This window comes from Acanthaster planci, linkage group LG05 (assembly GCF_054643075.1).
Source record: "Acanthaster planci isolate LZ-2023a linkage group LG05, COTS_SCS, whole genome shotgun sequence".
Classification (NCBI taxonomy): domain Eukaryota; kingdom Metazoa; phylum Echinodermata; class Asteroidea; order Valvatida; family Acanthasteridae; genus Acanthaster; species Acanthaster planci.
The window spans coordinates 15928717-15944075 of record NC_141781.1 but is presented as its reverse complement, the minus strand read 5'-3'; the positions used below and the strand labels follow the sequence as shown (position 1 = coordinate 15944075).

At 43.1% G+C, this 15359-nt stretch overlaps 1 pseudogene; it reads right to left on the bottom strand.

The window, feature by feature from the left end:
* Positions 1 to 3978: 3978 nt before the first annotated feature.
* On the bottom strand, positions 3979 to 8485 carry LOC110989487 (uncharacterized; annotated as a pseudogene).
* Positions 8486 to 15359: the final 6874 nt, after the last annotated feature.

The window sequence follows — 15359 nt, the reverse complement described above, 5'->3', positions numbered from 1 at the left end:
TTACACGTATGTTTGTAATTTTTTTTTGTCACTCCAAAATATCAGTTTTCAAAGTCTTTGTACGAGTTTGGCTAAGACTGGCCAACAACATGTTGAAAACCACATGACAGTTAAGTTCACGAAAAACAAAATGCGCTGTTTCATCATAGGGAGTGATCATGAGATCTCATAAAATACCTTTTTGTGTAAATTCCATAATAAAAATGATTCAAATAAAACTCAAAATCTTACAAACAGCTTGGCTATTTATTCCCAAAAGAAGTCCAGAAGAAAGCGCTCGATAAGGCGAACAACTGCACACGAACATTTCGGGTACACAGCCTAATAAAGCAACTGCACAGGCACTACATTTGATGTTTTCGTCAGATTATATCATGCCTGTATCTGGCCTGGTGGGATTTCATTCCTAAAACGTCTAATTTAATGCACGTAGCAATTACAAAAGTAAACGAACCGATTCGAGCTTACGTTTACGCATTATTGGGTGCGCAGGCACAAACAAAAATCAGCGTTTTAGCCCCCGGCACCGGATTAGACGCCCAAAGATAGTTTATTACAGTCGTGGAATCTCTAATAAATTCAGCCCCTGATCTCGAACAATCAATAAAACAATTCCAAGATTCGTTGCAATACGCAAAAACGCATTTAAATTTCGTAGTCACCCCGGGGTATACCTGGTACTTGCCGACGTGGACTTTCACATCGGTACGTTTGAGGGGTACAACAATAATTTACAAATCGCGACTGCGAAAATGCAGACTGGTTATGTGCCGAGTTTAAATTTTGGTCGTCGCTTCTTCCAATTCATTTTTAACCTGTTGGATTTTAATGTCCAGCAGGTCCAATTTTCCCCAATTTAAAATTAATTCCCCTGTAACCGTTTGTAACAATTCATCCAACGTGGCAAGTTCGCGATACTTTAATCCCTCGGTTTGTACTCGTTTACTTTTTCCTAGGAAATCCGTTTGCGTCTGGGTATCGCTCCTAAGCTCTTCTACAATTTTACTCACTCAATCCGCAGCTCCAAGCAATTCTTTTAGATCGGTTTTGTCTGGTTGAATCATTTTTAAACTCTGACTCACTCGTTCTATTTTCTTCTTGTAATCTCGAAATCCTAAAACATGTTGAATATCCCGCAGTTTTTGCGTGTTCAGCTATCGTCTCTACATTTATCAATTGACCTGGGCTCTTTTTACTCGTTAATAAAACCTCCCGCTATGCCCACCTTTCCGCGCCTTTGAAAAATAGCCCTCTATTTGGCCGGTATTCAAATAAATCGTAATTAGGTCTACTCGGTACGTCTGTCCTTCCCATTTTACGGTAATTTTCGTAGAAGTTATCTACCATCGGATTAGTTAAAAATTTATGCGTTCTGAGTTCTAGCTCAGCTGGCCTGGGATCTAGGGTCAATTTCGGTTTAAAGGTTCCTGATTTCTACAGTACCTAAAGAGTCTTCAAAGTCTTTATTTGATTCCCCTCTATCTTCTAGGGGTATTTCTTCAGGGTCAAACCGCCTTCTGCCATTTTTTTAATAAACGGCTTTTTATATGTAACTTAAGCAGTTGGCAAACTCGCGGGCAATATTCCCTGTGACACGAGCCATCCCTGCGTAGCTAATGCGCCGCTAGACACCGCGGTCAATTTCAACGCGTCTTTTACGGATAATTTATTTAGGTCTGGTGGCTTAATTTTAAATAGCTTATTCGGTAGCATGGCGTAACCCATTGAAATTAAGCTGACTCCCGCGCCGTGGTAAATCGTATTGGCCACGCCGTTTACGTCGATTGATTTAGTATTACTCATTGTTATTACATACCGTTTTTTAAATTTATTCCATGTCTACGATTTCAGGCGGGGGTGCAGTCGTTTGAATTTTTGGCGGTGGTTGAACAATGTGAACTTTCTCGGGCGTTTTTGATTTATTTTTAAAAATTAAAAAAAGTGCGATCGCCCCAATCGCTAAGCCGCCCAATATCAAATTTCTGTTTTCTGAGACCGTTTTATAAATCCAGAGCCAGCAAAAGCTCTGGTGAAACTGATACCAGCCAAGGGGAAGTCCCTACCTCCAAGGCGACTAAACTAGGTTATTCAGCATCGGGAGAGGTAGGATTAGATGTAAGGTCTTTGCATTTGGCCGTAAAAAATTTTAATTAAAAAGATTTAAAAACTGGCGTTCAGTTGTTGACGGAGGGCGCTCTGCCTTAACGTTGCTACTAGCGGTGATAGGTAAATGCCGTACTTTTAACAAATCTCGCTTTAGAAATGACTCATCGTTTGATTCGTAATTGGGTTGTTATTTAGATCTTTAGTTAGGTCTTCCTCTGAATTTAAATTTATGTTAAAACCTAAAAAGTCGACGGGTGTAGCGATACCCCAAAGACGCGTGTACAAGCTTGAAATCGCGTTGCCCAAAGTATTTACTATTTCTTTGCTGAAACGAGCTTCATATAGATTGAATAATTTTCCCTGTTCTTGGGGACTAAGCGATTCGATTTCCTTTATTGAATATTCTTTACCTAGGTATTTTTTAGACTCCCCAGATGCGATGATTGAACAGAGGCGGTCTTTTACGTTTGGTTTATTTTTGGTTGATTCTGCGGATTCGTTTTTTGCGTCGGTGAGAATTGATTTGATGTCCATTTTAATATAAACGTTTTAAAGTTGTTGAACGCGTGCTTTAGCCGTAAGTATTCAGTTGTATAACAGGTCAAGTTAACCGCTATAACTAGCCCGATAACTACTTGTATGATTTGCAGCATTGCTATTATTTGAATATAACTAAACTAAAAAAGCTTGAACCGAGTTGATTTCAACTCAATTCAAGCAAATCAAACAAATAATAAGTAATTTTTAACTAGCTAACATTAGCTATATAGATTACTATAGATCAGTTGACTCGTCAATAATGTTACACTTACGTATCAAATTACATTTCCTTCCCAGCGAGGACACAGTTCCACTTTAAATGCCCGAAGTCTGTATGCAACCTTTTAATTGTCGCCTGGTCGTCCTGCTCTTCAATAAATTATAGTTTTACTTTAAAATCTAAGTAGTAACAATATTCGTTATCGTCGACCAGTTCTTCTAAAAACTCTCTATCAATAAATTTTTCGGGGTTGAATAGATTTTTTTGTTTGTCGTGCTGTTTACAATGATTTAACCAAAGTAACAGTAATTTTAATCGCGTCACTACAAATTTTGCATTCATATCTTCGCTTTTAATGTGGGCAAACGCCTGTGCCGTCACATTCAATACATTTGTCTCTCCACCCCCCGTGTTCACATATTCCAACGCCACCACATTGAACGCACCGAGATTTTTGTTTGGAATGCACGCAAATTGAAGATCCACCACATTCAATACAATAACTTGTCTTTAACTTTTAAAGAATCCAGGTCTATTAATTTGTAGCAGCGACTACACATTTTATTCTCCATTTTAAATTCAATATTACATTAATACGTTTTATCATTTTCATTCAACAAAATAATTTACAGGGCGGCTCGGTATTTAAAACCATTTTACTAAATTTCACGTCACGTAAATGTTTTTTAATCGTTTCCCATTCGCAATCGGGCACAACGCCATTTCCAGTTAAACATTGATCAAAGCTATTTCGATCCCTACAATGAAACGAAGCAGTCCATGCCGTGTTCTCGCGGTAGTCTTTTAGCACCGAGTTGTATTTATGATTTAATAACCAGTATGAATGGTTAAAGTGTATACCACTAAAGGCCAGGTGTGATAGCGCGCAAGAATTTTTATCCTTTGATCGCTTTTAATATTTTATAAACTGGTCAGCGGCGCAATCGTCAAATACTAAAAAAACGTATTCACTCCGTCAAAAATTTTCTGGTATAAATCGATCGCCTCGTTTAGTTCTAACTGTTCTCTGTTCAAGTCACATAAATAAACATTGACTCCGAAGGAAGTGAAACACAGAAACAGAGAGTTGCAAGTCCACTCGGTTGGCCACCACATGCCGAGTTTTATTTCTAATCCTTTCCTCAACAAGCACAACATTTTAATGCCTTAATAGGCAGAAATAGTGAACAAGGTCAACTAACTGCATGCAGTTTGGTTATAACTCAATAACCCCATGCACATATAATAAGCATCAAACTGTTACAACTCTTAACAAGGTTAAAGGTCACTTCGATAATTAGAATAAGTGATTAACTGTAAATCAATGCCTACAGGCCCATTCCTGGGGTATCCTAGTGGCAGGAATGCCACCAGGCCGAGCGGGACCGCAAGGGCCCTTTCCCCGTTAAAAGGTTAAAGGTCACTGCCCTACTCAAATAAGTAATCACAGGTAAATCAATGCCAACAAAACCCGTCCTGGGGTTTCCTAGTGGCAGGAGTGCCACCAGCCCGAGCGGGAGCGCAAGGGCCCTTTCCCCCTGATCATTTTCCAGTCCTGGGAGGTGTCCCAAGGCCATAATTTCTTCCATTTATTTACTATTTGGAATTTTTCCACCAAACAGGTTCCTATTTCAGGAACTTGCCCCACCCCACACCCCTCTTTTTCCTCTTTCTTCATCGATTATTTGTTTCGTATGAGTGTACGCGGCACTATGGATTCTCAAGGCTTTGAGGGATAAAGGAGGGCCTCGCCAAACAGCGCAAAAAAGGCTATGGCATTGAACGTTAGGCAACAGACTGCGGGTTTTCAGGAGGCCCTCCTCAATTTTTTCCCGGATTTCGTTTATTGGTGAGGAGAACAGATCATTTGTGCCTAGATGAATGACGAGGGCGTGAGGTGCAGGCCCTGATTTTAATAACCTATTGAGAGTGGGGATTAACTCTGCCAAACGAGCTCCTCGGATGCCGAACCATTGGATGTGGTGTGATGGAGAGCCCCTGGACACGGCCTTCCCTGCCCAGTACACTATGCTGTCACCTATCACCCAAGTCCTTACCACCCCTGTATTGGATAAATAAAAGAAACACAACCAGCCACAAGTATGGTAGTTGTAATTAATAGGGAGAGGCCTACTTTTGGCATATCACGGGTATGGATCAAACTTTATCTGGCCGAATGTAACTATTTACTGCTGCTGATCTCCACCGGCCCGCAGACTGGATGTCAGGAATTGACATGCCCTGTAAGGCTGCCGAAGTGGCAGCCCCAATGCGGAAACTGTGGCCACTAAAACCAGAAGTGGGCACTCCCAGGATTTCCAGACACTTTTTGAGCATGTGGCGAAATTGGTATGCCGTTAAGGGGGTGCTGTCTGCATGCACAAACAGGCAGTGGCCCAAGGGCGGGCGCAATGTTAAGTAGTGAGTTACCTAGCGCACTGGACAAATTTGCGCGTTTGTGTGGGGGCAGAATTTTAATGTCACCGAGTTACCTTGTTGGTCAGTTTTCGAATACCTGAGTCTGACCAGCATCACCGGCTGGTCATGCCCCACAAACCACACATCGCCCACTCCCAAGATCTGTGAGCAATCTGTCTGCATGCTAGCTGCAGTCAGTTCCCCCACTCGAAAAAACCCAAAAAAGGCAAGCACAAATGCTGCGCGAAACAGGGAAGCCTCCAAATTCGATTTCGCAATTGACCCTGTGACCTGACAAATTTTTTCTAACAAATTCTAAAGTGATGGGGCGTCTAGTGTCAGACTGTTGATTCCGCCTGCGGCAACCTTCTCTGAGTTTCTGTACTATAAAATTTTGGGAGGGATCTGCCCATCCCTTCAACTTGTGAACAAATGCCACTGCCGAAATATAAGAAGTAATTGTGGGTGGTGCCATTCCTTTTAAGGAAAGAAACACAATGAAAGCAGCCACATGCTCATTTGGAGCAGGCCATGATGGTTGTAACCCAACTTCAAGGCGAAATTGCTGAAACATGGTCACCCCTCTATCGTAGCTCACCCAGGTGCTCCTAGATAGAGATAACCCTAGGAGTTGCTCGGCCTCAGCATTCAAAGCTGCCAGAGAAAACTGGGTATTTCCAACCCTGCGTGAGCCGCAGAAGGGACCAGCTGTCTGAACCTTGCCATCTGTGAACGGGACAGTGCATCTGTGATGTTATTCTGAACGCCAGGAATGTGCTTAGCTTTGTCCCGCAGGCATACGAGGACAAAGTAGCGCAACAATTTCATTATTAAGGGGCATTTTGATGTTTGCTTATTGATTATGTCTACGACTGCCCTGTTGTCGGATCGAATCCAAATGCGCCTACCGGACAAGGACTTGCCCCAGAGAGTGATCGCTACCACTACCGGGAAGAATTCGAGCCACGCTATGGACCGTGCATTGCGGAGAATAGACTGGGGCCACTTATCCTGGAACCACTGACCAGCAAAATAGCCCCCAAAGCCAATGCTTGCGCTTGCATCCGTGAATAGTTGTAAGTCCGAGTCCAATACCCAAAACTGATCTGGGATAATTGTTTTCCCATTGAAGCTCTCCAGGAATACCATCCACATGTTCAGGTCAGCCCTTGCTCCCTTCGCAAGCCAAATTTTGTGCCATGGTTTCTGAATACCTTTTGTTAAGTCGATCAGGCGGCGTAAAAATGCACGACCGGGGGTCACCGCACGACAAATGAATGACAGTGAGCCTATGAGAGATTGAAGCTTTTTCAAAGTGACTTTTTCCCCTTGGAGTACACTAGTGATCTTCCCAGAGATGGCTATAATTTTGTCATTTGGGACTGATACGGTTTGAGTAATTGAATTTATCTCCAGCCCAAGGAATGTCAAACATGTGGTTGGCCCAATTGTTTTCTCTTCTGCAAGTGGGACACCCAAATTCTTACACACTGCTCTAAAACAATCCAGGACTTTTTGACATGACTCACCGACTGAATTAGCCCCCCCTACAAACAGAAAATCATCTGCATAATGGCAAATGTTATTCGAGCCGGCCTGTTTTCGCACCGCCCATTCCAAAAAGGTGGAGAAATTCTCAAACATTGCAGGCGCACATGCCGCCCCCATTGGCAGGGCCTTGTCCACATAATAATGGTCATCCATCTGAATACCCAAAAGACAAAAATCATCCGGATGTATGGGGAGTAGGTGGAAGGCTGATTTTATATCCGTCTTGGCCAGCAATGCCTCTTTTCCCGCACTGACTACGAGGCGGACAGCCTCATCAAAGTTAGTATAATGAACTGTGCATGCCTCTCTGTCAATACCATCATTTATGGAATTCTGCTCAGGGTATGACAAATTGTGAATCAGTCTGAATGTGCCTGGCACTGATTTGGGTATCAAACCTATTGGGGAAACTCTTAGGTTCGCAATTGGTAGCCTGGTAAATGGACCTGCCATCCTACCAAGTTCAACCTCTTCGGTTAGTTTCTTTAGTGCAATGTCCCGATTTTGCTTAACAGACTTTGGGTTGGGGGCTGGAGACCGTGCCCGGACTCCAGAGTAACTTAACTTGAAACCTTGAGTGAACCCGACCCGTAATATTTGTGCCTTATCTCCTGCTGGGTATTGGTCAAGAAGGGGCAACAAAACCTGCACGTTTATCGGGGAGTGTGCAAGACAGCAAAGACATTGATTTCCCTTGGGGCATGGCTTCTTTGAACCGTAGGATTGACTAGCGGCGTTGCCCACCGGGCTTGTGTGGTCCTTTGCAAGCAGCTGCCCCGTGATCATTGGAGTAGCACCCCGCACATTTGTGTATGAATCTGCACTGAGCGTTCGAACATCCCTGCGTTCGGTTGAATGCAAAGCCCAAACCGCTGGTACGATTGATGTTGAACATGTGGGAGTTGCGCACTTTGTATGGAATTTTCCCCCCTTTTTGACTCCCGAGGCTGTGCTGAGAGGCTCCAGCAATTGAGAGGTACATTGCCCACAATTCCCCATCAATTAGAGCCCAAGATCTATGGGGATGAAGGTGCTGACGTAGACGGAACTGCCTGTCATATTCCAGCCAACCCCGCCCGGGCATACGTGCTGCCGCCATTCTAATGGTGTGCATGTACTTGAGTAGTTCCAATGCCCTCCCCGGATGAGCACTAACAAAGATGGAGGAGTACACCAGAAATGCGTCTGTCCAGCCTAATATGGAAGTGATTTGTGGTCTTTTCTTCACATCTTGTAACCACAATTGCCCCGAGTTATCCAGGCTTAGCGTGTAACTGGATAGGGAAGGGGGGATATGACGCTCCAGCAATAGATCTAATTCAATGAACTCACTTTTGACTATTTTTCTCTGATGTTGGAAGGCACAGTGGCTCCCAGGGGATCGCAAACAGAAACCAGAGGGCCCTCACATGCCCCAGACCCTAGTGAGACATTGGGGCTACCCAAGCACACCCCTACTAGGCTATTGTTATCTACTGACACATTCTGAACAGGAGCCCCACCCAAAGAGAGTGGGATGCTGGTGGACGGAGGTTCGGTCCCCCTGCCGGAATGGCTGGAAAACCCTGCTGCTGTGCTGCCCGACCTTCCGCTGCCCTCTGCCTGTGTTCCGTAGACCCCGCCTGGGTTGCAAAGCCACTCGGCTGGCATGGCAGCGAACTGACACCGGGTGCAGCTGGGCCGGGGACTGTAGCCGTCACCGGCACGGTCGAGGGAACACACACAACTGGGGGCGAAGTGTCAAGACCGCCCGTATTAGTGCTCGCGATACCGCCCGCCGTGGAGGATGCTGGCATCGGATTCGAAGGTCCAACTGTTCCGGTATCTGTCAAATCGCCGTCAAAGTCGATCCAGTCGAAGGTTGCAGTTGCTGAACGCAAGCGTTTCCACAGCATGAGACCGGCGGCTGTTGTCTCACCGAAGGAGGGCGCTGTGCAACCCCGCTGCTGTCCGCAAGAACTTGAGGGCCGAGAAGTGTCTGAATTGCACGCGCCTGAGCGCGAGTGTGTCGCAGAGCTGCCAAGCTACCAGCCCCACTCGTGACGGAAATTTTTGTCGTTGACGGTCTCCTGGAGGCCTCTGGCGCTCTCCGCTTCTTCCCTCTCCCTCGCGGCATCCTAGGAAACGAGTAGCCGTCACTAGGCTCAGGAACAGCAGATTTATTACGACTTTCCAGCGAGTAACCGTAAGCTTATTTTTTCTATGTGCGGCAATGGTGGTGGACCCGAAGGAAATATGACAATTTTCGCGCGCAAACTGGCCTGCGCAGGAAACATACATGCGCATAATGCAGCCCTTGATTGGTTAATTGTGCGTGCAACGCACCGGGTCTGATTCATTCACCATACTCACTCCCCCGGACTCAAAGTTTGTTCTTTCGAAGACAAGCTCCGAAAAAAACTATATTGTCGTCGGTGTAGATCCACAATCGCTCCAAATAAGTTTTATTTTTAAATAACGCCGGGCAAATAATTACTATTGCTTCAAATGCGAACCGATATTCAGTTTCCAACAAATCGAGCACCCACTGTGTCTTCCCGCGGCCCGTTTTCCCAATAATTAACGCGCAATGAGGATTTCTGTACGTTTTTCACTCATTTTAAATTAAACTCAATTTAATACTTAATAAACCAAGCTCTTAATATTCCTGTCCTCAACCGTCAACTACACATCCATAACTAAAATACGTACATCATTAGAGCCCCCGCGGTCTCTGCGTCACGCCCCATCTGAATCAATATGTCTCCGCCACCGTCGAGTGGTCTACCCGATCTGTGAGCAGAATTGTCATCCAAGCTTCTGAAATCGAGCCACAAACCATATTTGTCTTTTAGATATTCAGCCATAATAAATCCCGACAAGTTTAGGTCCTTTACAACCGCGCGAGCTGATTCTGTTTCAGAATCGCCGAAATATTTAGAAATTTCGTTCCAATGTTGGTACTCAAAAAGTCCTTGCGAATATAATTGATTCGGCTTACCCTCGACCGTGACTACCGTTTTAGTTATGTGTGAATTGTAAAATTTCTGGGAATTTTTCTCGGATCTATAAACAGATTTAACACGCCTTTTAAACTTTTAATCGTTTGGTCGATGCTGATATTCCATAATGTACCGACTTGTTTACCGCCTGTTTCTTCCAGGAATTTATCCTGTTAAATAAATGATATACCAGACCCCTGTGTTTCTGCCGTAAACTTTACGCCAGGTCTCGATTGGTGACGACTTAATATTCTAAAGTCAGGTCTTAAATTGCATACTCGGCTGATGTGTCTGTCGAATTGATAACTTTATCATGCGTTAAAAGTTAACTGATACGTCAAAGGCTCTTTAAGCCCCGACGGATAAAACGGGCCATGTCCGTCAATAGCGGCGTGTCTAACGGAATTGCATATCGATTTTTAAATGCGTCTGCAATGGCCTTATCTTTGCCGTTGTTTGCGGCTTCGTTTTTGTCGCCCGCCCCGAGACGCATTTTTGCCACATTTTCACGTTCGAGGCCATGTTTTTAGTTTGTGACAGAGGCAACTAATTATCCTTAAAATTGTGAAACACGTTCACATCTCTGTAACTCGCAATTTTATTGCCTTGGAGACTGACGTTAACTTCAGAGACCAAGTTTCGCGCCACGGTATTATACACGGTACGATTATCGTCGGAGGCACCGTCTAGGTCCAATTTGAAAGCGAGCTTCACGGTGCCCAGTACAATTACGTCGTCTACGCCTAAAGCGAGGAACTTTACGTTTAGCGTGTGGCCAACCGCGTTTGTGCTCGGTTGTGTGTAATGATTACCTCGCGTCTTTCGCCTTTAATAGCGGGAGGCACTTCGAGACTGCGACTCGGGTTTAGCTTTTTAGTGTACTGTTGTGGCATATTTTCTTAATATATAACGTTTTATAATTTACAGGAAGATTTTAAACAAGAAGGAAAACGCAATAAAGGATATGCCCGCCGCAAAGAATAGGTCTTCATATTCAATTAATTTATTTCGCTTTCTAAAAGTTTCAGATTCCATTTTTGCCAATACATTTTGAATCTCTGGAAGCATATTGGCGCAATGGACCACGTCTGCTCTCCTGTCGCCCAGCATGCCTTCGATGTTCGTTTGGTCGGCCTGAATTTCTGCCTATTTATCTTTAATTTCGCTATTCATGTTTTTAAATTACATATTCTAAAAATGGCGAGCGCTTTAATGATGGTAGGAGGAGCTGTAGTAAATGCATTAGCATTTACGGGTTCAAATTTTTATTCAGCAGTTTATCAAAGAGTAAAATAGACGAAGAACTTAAACAACACGATAAAGAAGACTTTTTAGACAAGCAAATGCGGCAAGAACGTGCGAATCAGCAAACGTTTGTAAACGTCGACGAAGCGTTGCGAGCTTACAGTGAATTGACGGGTAAAAAGTAATGCCGTTACCACCAGAACCTAAATTATCAGATTTCTACGTGCCTCCCGAAGATCAAAGAATTCGCGAGTTTATATGGATTATTTCCGGATCGGCTTTTAAAGGTCTTTTAGCGTATAGATTTAGTTAGTTTTATTATAAATGGACCAAGAATTTTCAAAATTATTTCACAGCCCGCAAGGCTACTAGCAGGGCGAAAGCGTGGTAAATCATTTGGCGCAAAAAAACAGGGGCAGACAAGGTCAGTATTAGAAACTGGTTAAAAAAGCAGGCCATTTGGCAAATTTATTTACCTGCCCCTGAGTACGTACCCAGGCTTATGACGTTACAATCGGAATTTGTAGCCCCAAATTGCGCGCACCAAATGGATATATTATATTTACCCTGGGATCGAGTTAAAAGAAAAACTTTTAAATACGCTTTATGCGTAGTAGACGTCGGTTCGCGATACAAAGAAGCCGAATCATTGACCAGTAAAACGGCCGAACAGGTGCTAGAAGCCGTTAACAGATTTATAAAAGGTCACCTTTGACTTGGCCCAAGGTTATTATACTAGACACAGGATCAGAATTTAAAGGCGAGTTTAAAAAGTTGATGACAGAGTAGACATTCAAGTGGGCGAACCAGGCGTTCACAGGTCACAGGGAATTGTCGAACGGTTCAACAGGACTTTAGCTGAGCAATACGCCCAAGAAATGTTAAACGTGGGGGAGCGAAACGTGAAGTGGGTGAAACGTTTACCTCAAGTAATAAAATCGCTAAATGAGGAAAAGACAGGTTAATTGACAAAGAGCCTGCAGAAACTATCAACCAAGAGCGCGCGAAACAAGCACCAGCTGCGCCCCCAAGAGCAAGAGCGGGCGACCGAGAACTTCCACCAGACGTGGTCGTTCGGTCCTATATTACCCGGGTGAGCAGGAAGGAGGCACCGTCAGAAGGGCAACCGATCCCGTTTGGTCCGTAGACGTTTACCAAATTGAAAAATCCACCAGTCAATTTGAAAACGGGCCCAACTTTATATTATCTATTAAACGGACCAAATAGGAGTTTCGTCAAAAAAGACCTTCAGGTGATTCCCGAAGATACAGAATTATCGCCCGCTAAATAATGTCTGTAAGCTAAAGTTTTAATGCCATCTAATAATATGTAACGTTTCGTGTCCAAAGGGGAGAGACTTATTTATTTTGCGAAATCCTAAATATGGAATGTTTATCCGACCCGAATAATTGCTGCTTATTGAAATGTTGCAGCCGTTCAAATAGGCAACTTTTATACGCGTCGTGGGTTAGCCGTTTTTGGATGACTACTTTTGTATAGCCTTTCACCTGTTTCAAATTTTGCCGATCAGTTAAAATCGAATACATTTTTGGACGTATGCAAATGGCCTCTGAAATTGGTTGGCCTCCAAATTCATCTTTCATCTTACCAATGACCTTTTTATTTTTTGGATCGTAAAGTTTATGATCCTGTGGATAATCGCTAAAGTCGAATAATTTACGCTTTTTGCGTAGGTATTGTTAAATTGCTCGTTTGAATTTGGACGAGTAATGAATCAGTGTCGGTGTAAAGTAAGCTTATTTGTCGCCGAAATACGCTTTGAACGTATTATAATAGAAATCGTACATTAAAGTTTTGGATAAATCCAACACGCTTAAGTCGCTATAAATTGGCTTATTAAGCTGCGTTTTTATGCGATACATCTTGACGAATGAAAGCTCACATTCTGTAAACGGAGTGGTCAACTTATAATTCGGTTTAAAAGTTAGCTTCTGGTATTTTTCGGCGTCTTGTAAGTCTCTCAATAGGTGCCCGTCCATTCGGTAGCGCACGTTTTCCATAGTTTTGCCAAAGACCGAATTATTCATTATTTGAGAAAGTCTTCCTCAAAAATCAGACTTTGCCAGTTTACGTAGCTCGGTATTTTTATAGATATAACTTTTCATCCAAGGAGTTTTTTAAACGGCATTACTCGGTGAACCTGTTTTAACTGGAGACCGAGTTCCAAGTACTTTTGCAACGTTCGATAATGAACGATATTTTTATGTTTTGTATTTAAAGTCGATACGAGTCTATCTATCGAGGTTACGTGCTCACCTTTGTTAATTAATTTATTTTGGTATTCGGAAAACCACTCATTCGGAATTGATATATTTTCCGGTGCCAGTGGAAAATCGTTGTGTTTGTCGTGCAAATGTCTCAGATTATCTAACATCACCTCAAGTATTTATCCTGTGGACGCTCTTGAATAAATTTTCGAGATATACTCTGGGGTAACTTTGGTCACGTCCTGAATCCACCTGAAATGTTTCAACGGCAAAGGCTGACTCATGGCCCAGCCGTATAAATTGTTTGCCTCTAAATACATAATATGTGAAATCGGTTTCTCGGGGTCATAATCTTTTAATTCAGGATTATTCGCTTTGGCGTAGCGCTTTGCACCCACGCTTGCAATGCCGCAGCGTTTGGCTCGTTCAAAGAATAGATGCTTGTCCATATTTGTCAATAGTTCCCACTCGATACTGGAATGCTTTAGCAACGCGTCCCAAGATAATCCAGGCGACGTATAATAATTTGCCAGGTCATGGCCGTAATTTACTTTACACACTTTGCAGACACTTTCAAATACGCCCGCTAGAAATAGTATGTCCGTCTCGACGTATAAATCGTGGTAGTCCCGGAGATTACTGCAGTTAAAGGTTGACACACTTTTTGGGCCCGAGAATATTCTTCATCAGTAACAGACGCCTGCCTCAACGAACTGTAAAAAGTAACTCGAGGAGGCAGTTGCGTTTCTTCAAATTTATTAAACGAGTCTATGTATTCGTATGGGTAAATCCCTTTTTCCGATAATTAATCCTTGGAATTTGGGAAGCTTTTGTTGAGCAAGTCGAAATCATCCGCGGAACAGTTTTTAACTAGTCGATAGAGCGACGCGGCCATAAAAATGAAGCGGGTCCAGAAACTTAAATTGATCAAAACTAAACGAAATAGAATTATCGGTGTTTTTAGCAATGACTCTAATTTTACTTCCGTTAAACTTTCGAGCGCCTTGAATAATTAGATGCGCGTAGTATTTCTCCAAATTATGTAAAATTACTGGAATCGGCGTTGGATTTGGGACTACTCTTAACTTGGGGCTACACTGCGCATGCGGCCTCGGTATTTGTCCGCAACGTGGCAATGATCTCTGACCTTTCGAAATTTATTAATTGGTTTTTCGCAAGTCATACAAATGTAATCCCTGAAACTGCTTTCATTTACTGAACTAAAAGCGGCCTTTTTGTCTTTAGGTTTTGGTTCGTTCGGGTCTCGACACTGGCATTGTGATTCTTTAGTTTCGCAAATGCACTTTTCGCAGATCCAGCATCTATGGCAATTTTCGTAAATCTTTTGCAATTTGCCAGACCAACTAATCAGCTTAGGATCTGCAAATGTTTTATTAATCGCGTCTGGGCCTATGTGAGTCTCGCGACCCGTGCACGCGCCATTGCATCTGACATCTGAATAGCCACACGCTTTGTGAATTTGCGTTTTGGGCGTGTTTGTATGTGTTGGCGGTAAGTGTTCTAAAACAGACTCGAAATCTGCGTAGATTATAAAAGGGGCGTCCTGCTTATTTTTATAATTATAATTTATAATTTTCAGACTTGAGAATTTTTTCCGTTTGACGGGCATTTCGACCTTGCACGCCGCTGTGTCAATTCCTTGACAGTCTTCTTGATGTCTGGCTAGCCTTTCTCTCGTTTGAAAGTGAGATAGGCATTTGAAACACCAATATTTCCTATGGCCGTGTTTAGTAACGTCACCCATTAAAGGAGAAAAGTTTTTGATCGAAAAATAATGGCTCGTTTCGCCTTGGGTAAAGTAAAGTAAATTAATGGGCTCATTTTCGCGTTTAGTTTTGTAAAGCACGTAAGTACCTTCTTCCGCGGTATAGCCAAATACATTAATGCCTAAATTATTCTGCAATTCGATTCGTAAAATTTGTGACACGGGTGTCGGAAAAAATTTACATTTGTGAAAGTCGAGGTGCGCTCGTTATTTATTTTGTAATTTGGGTTGATTGTTGTAATTGATGCGTGACATTGTCTGAATATAATTTTAAAGCTGCCCGA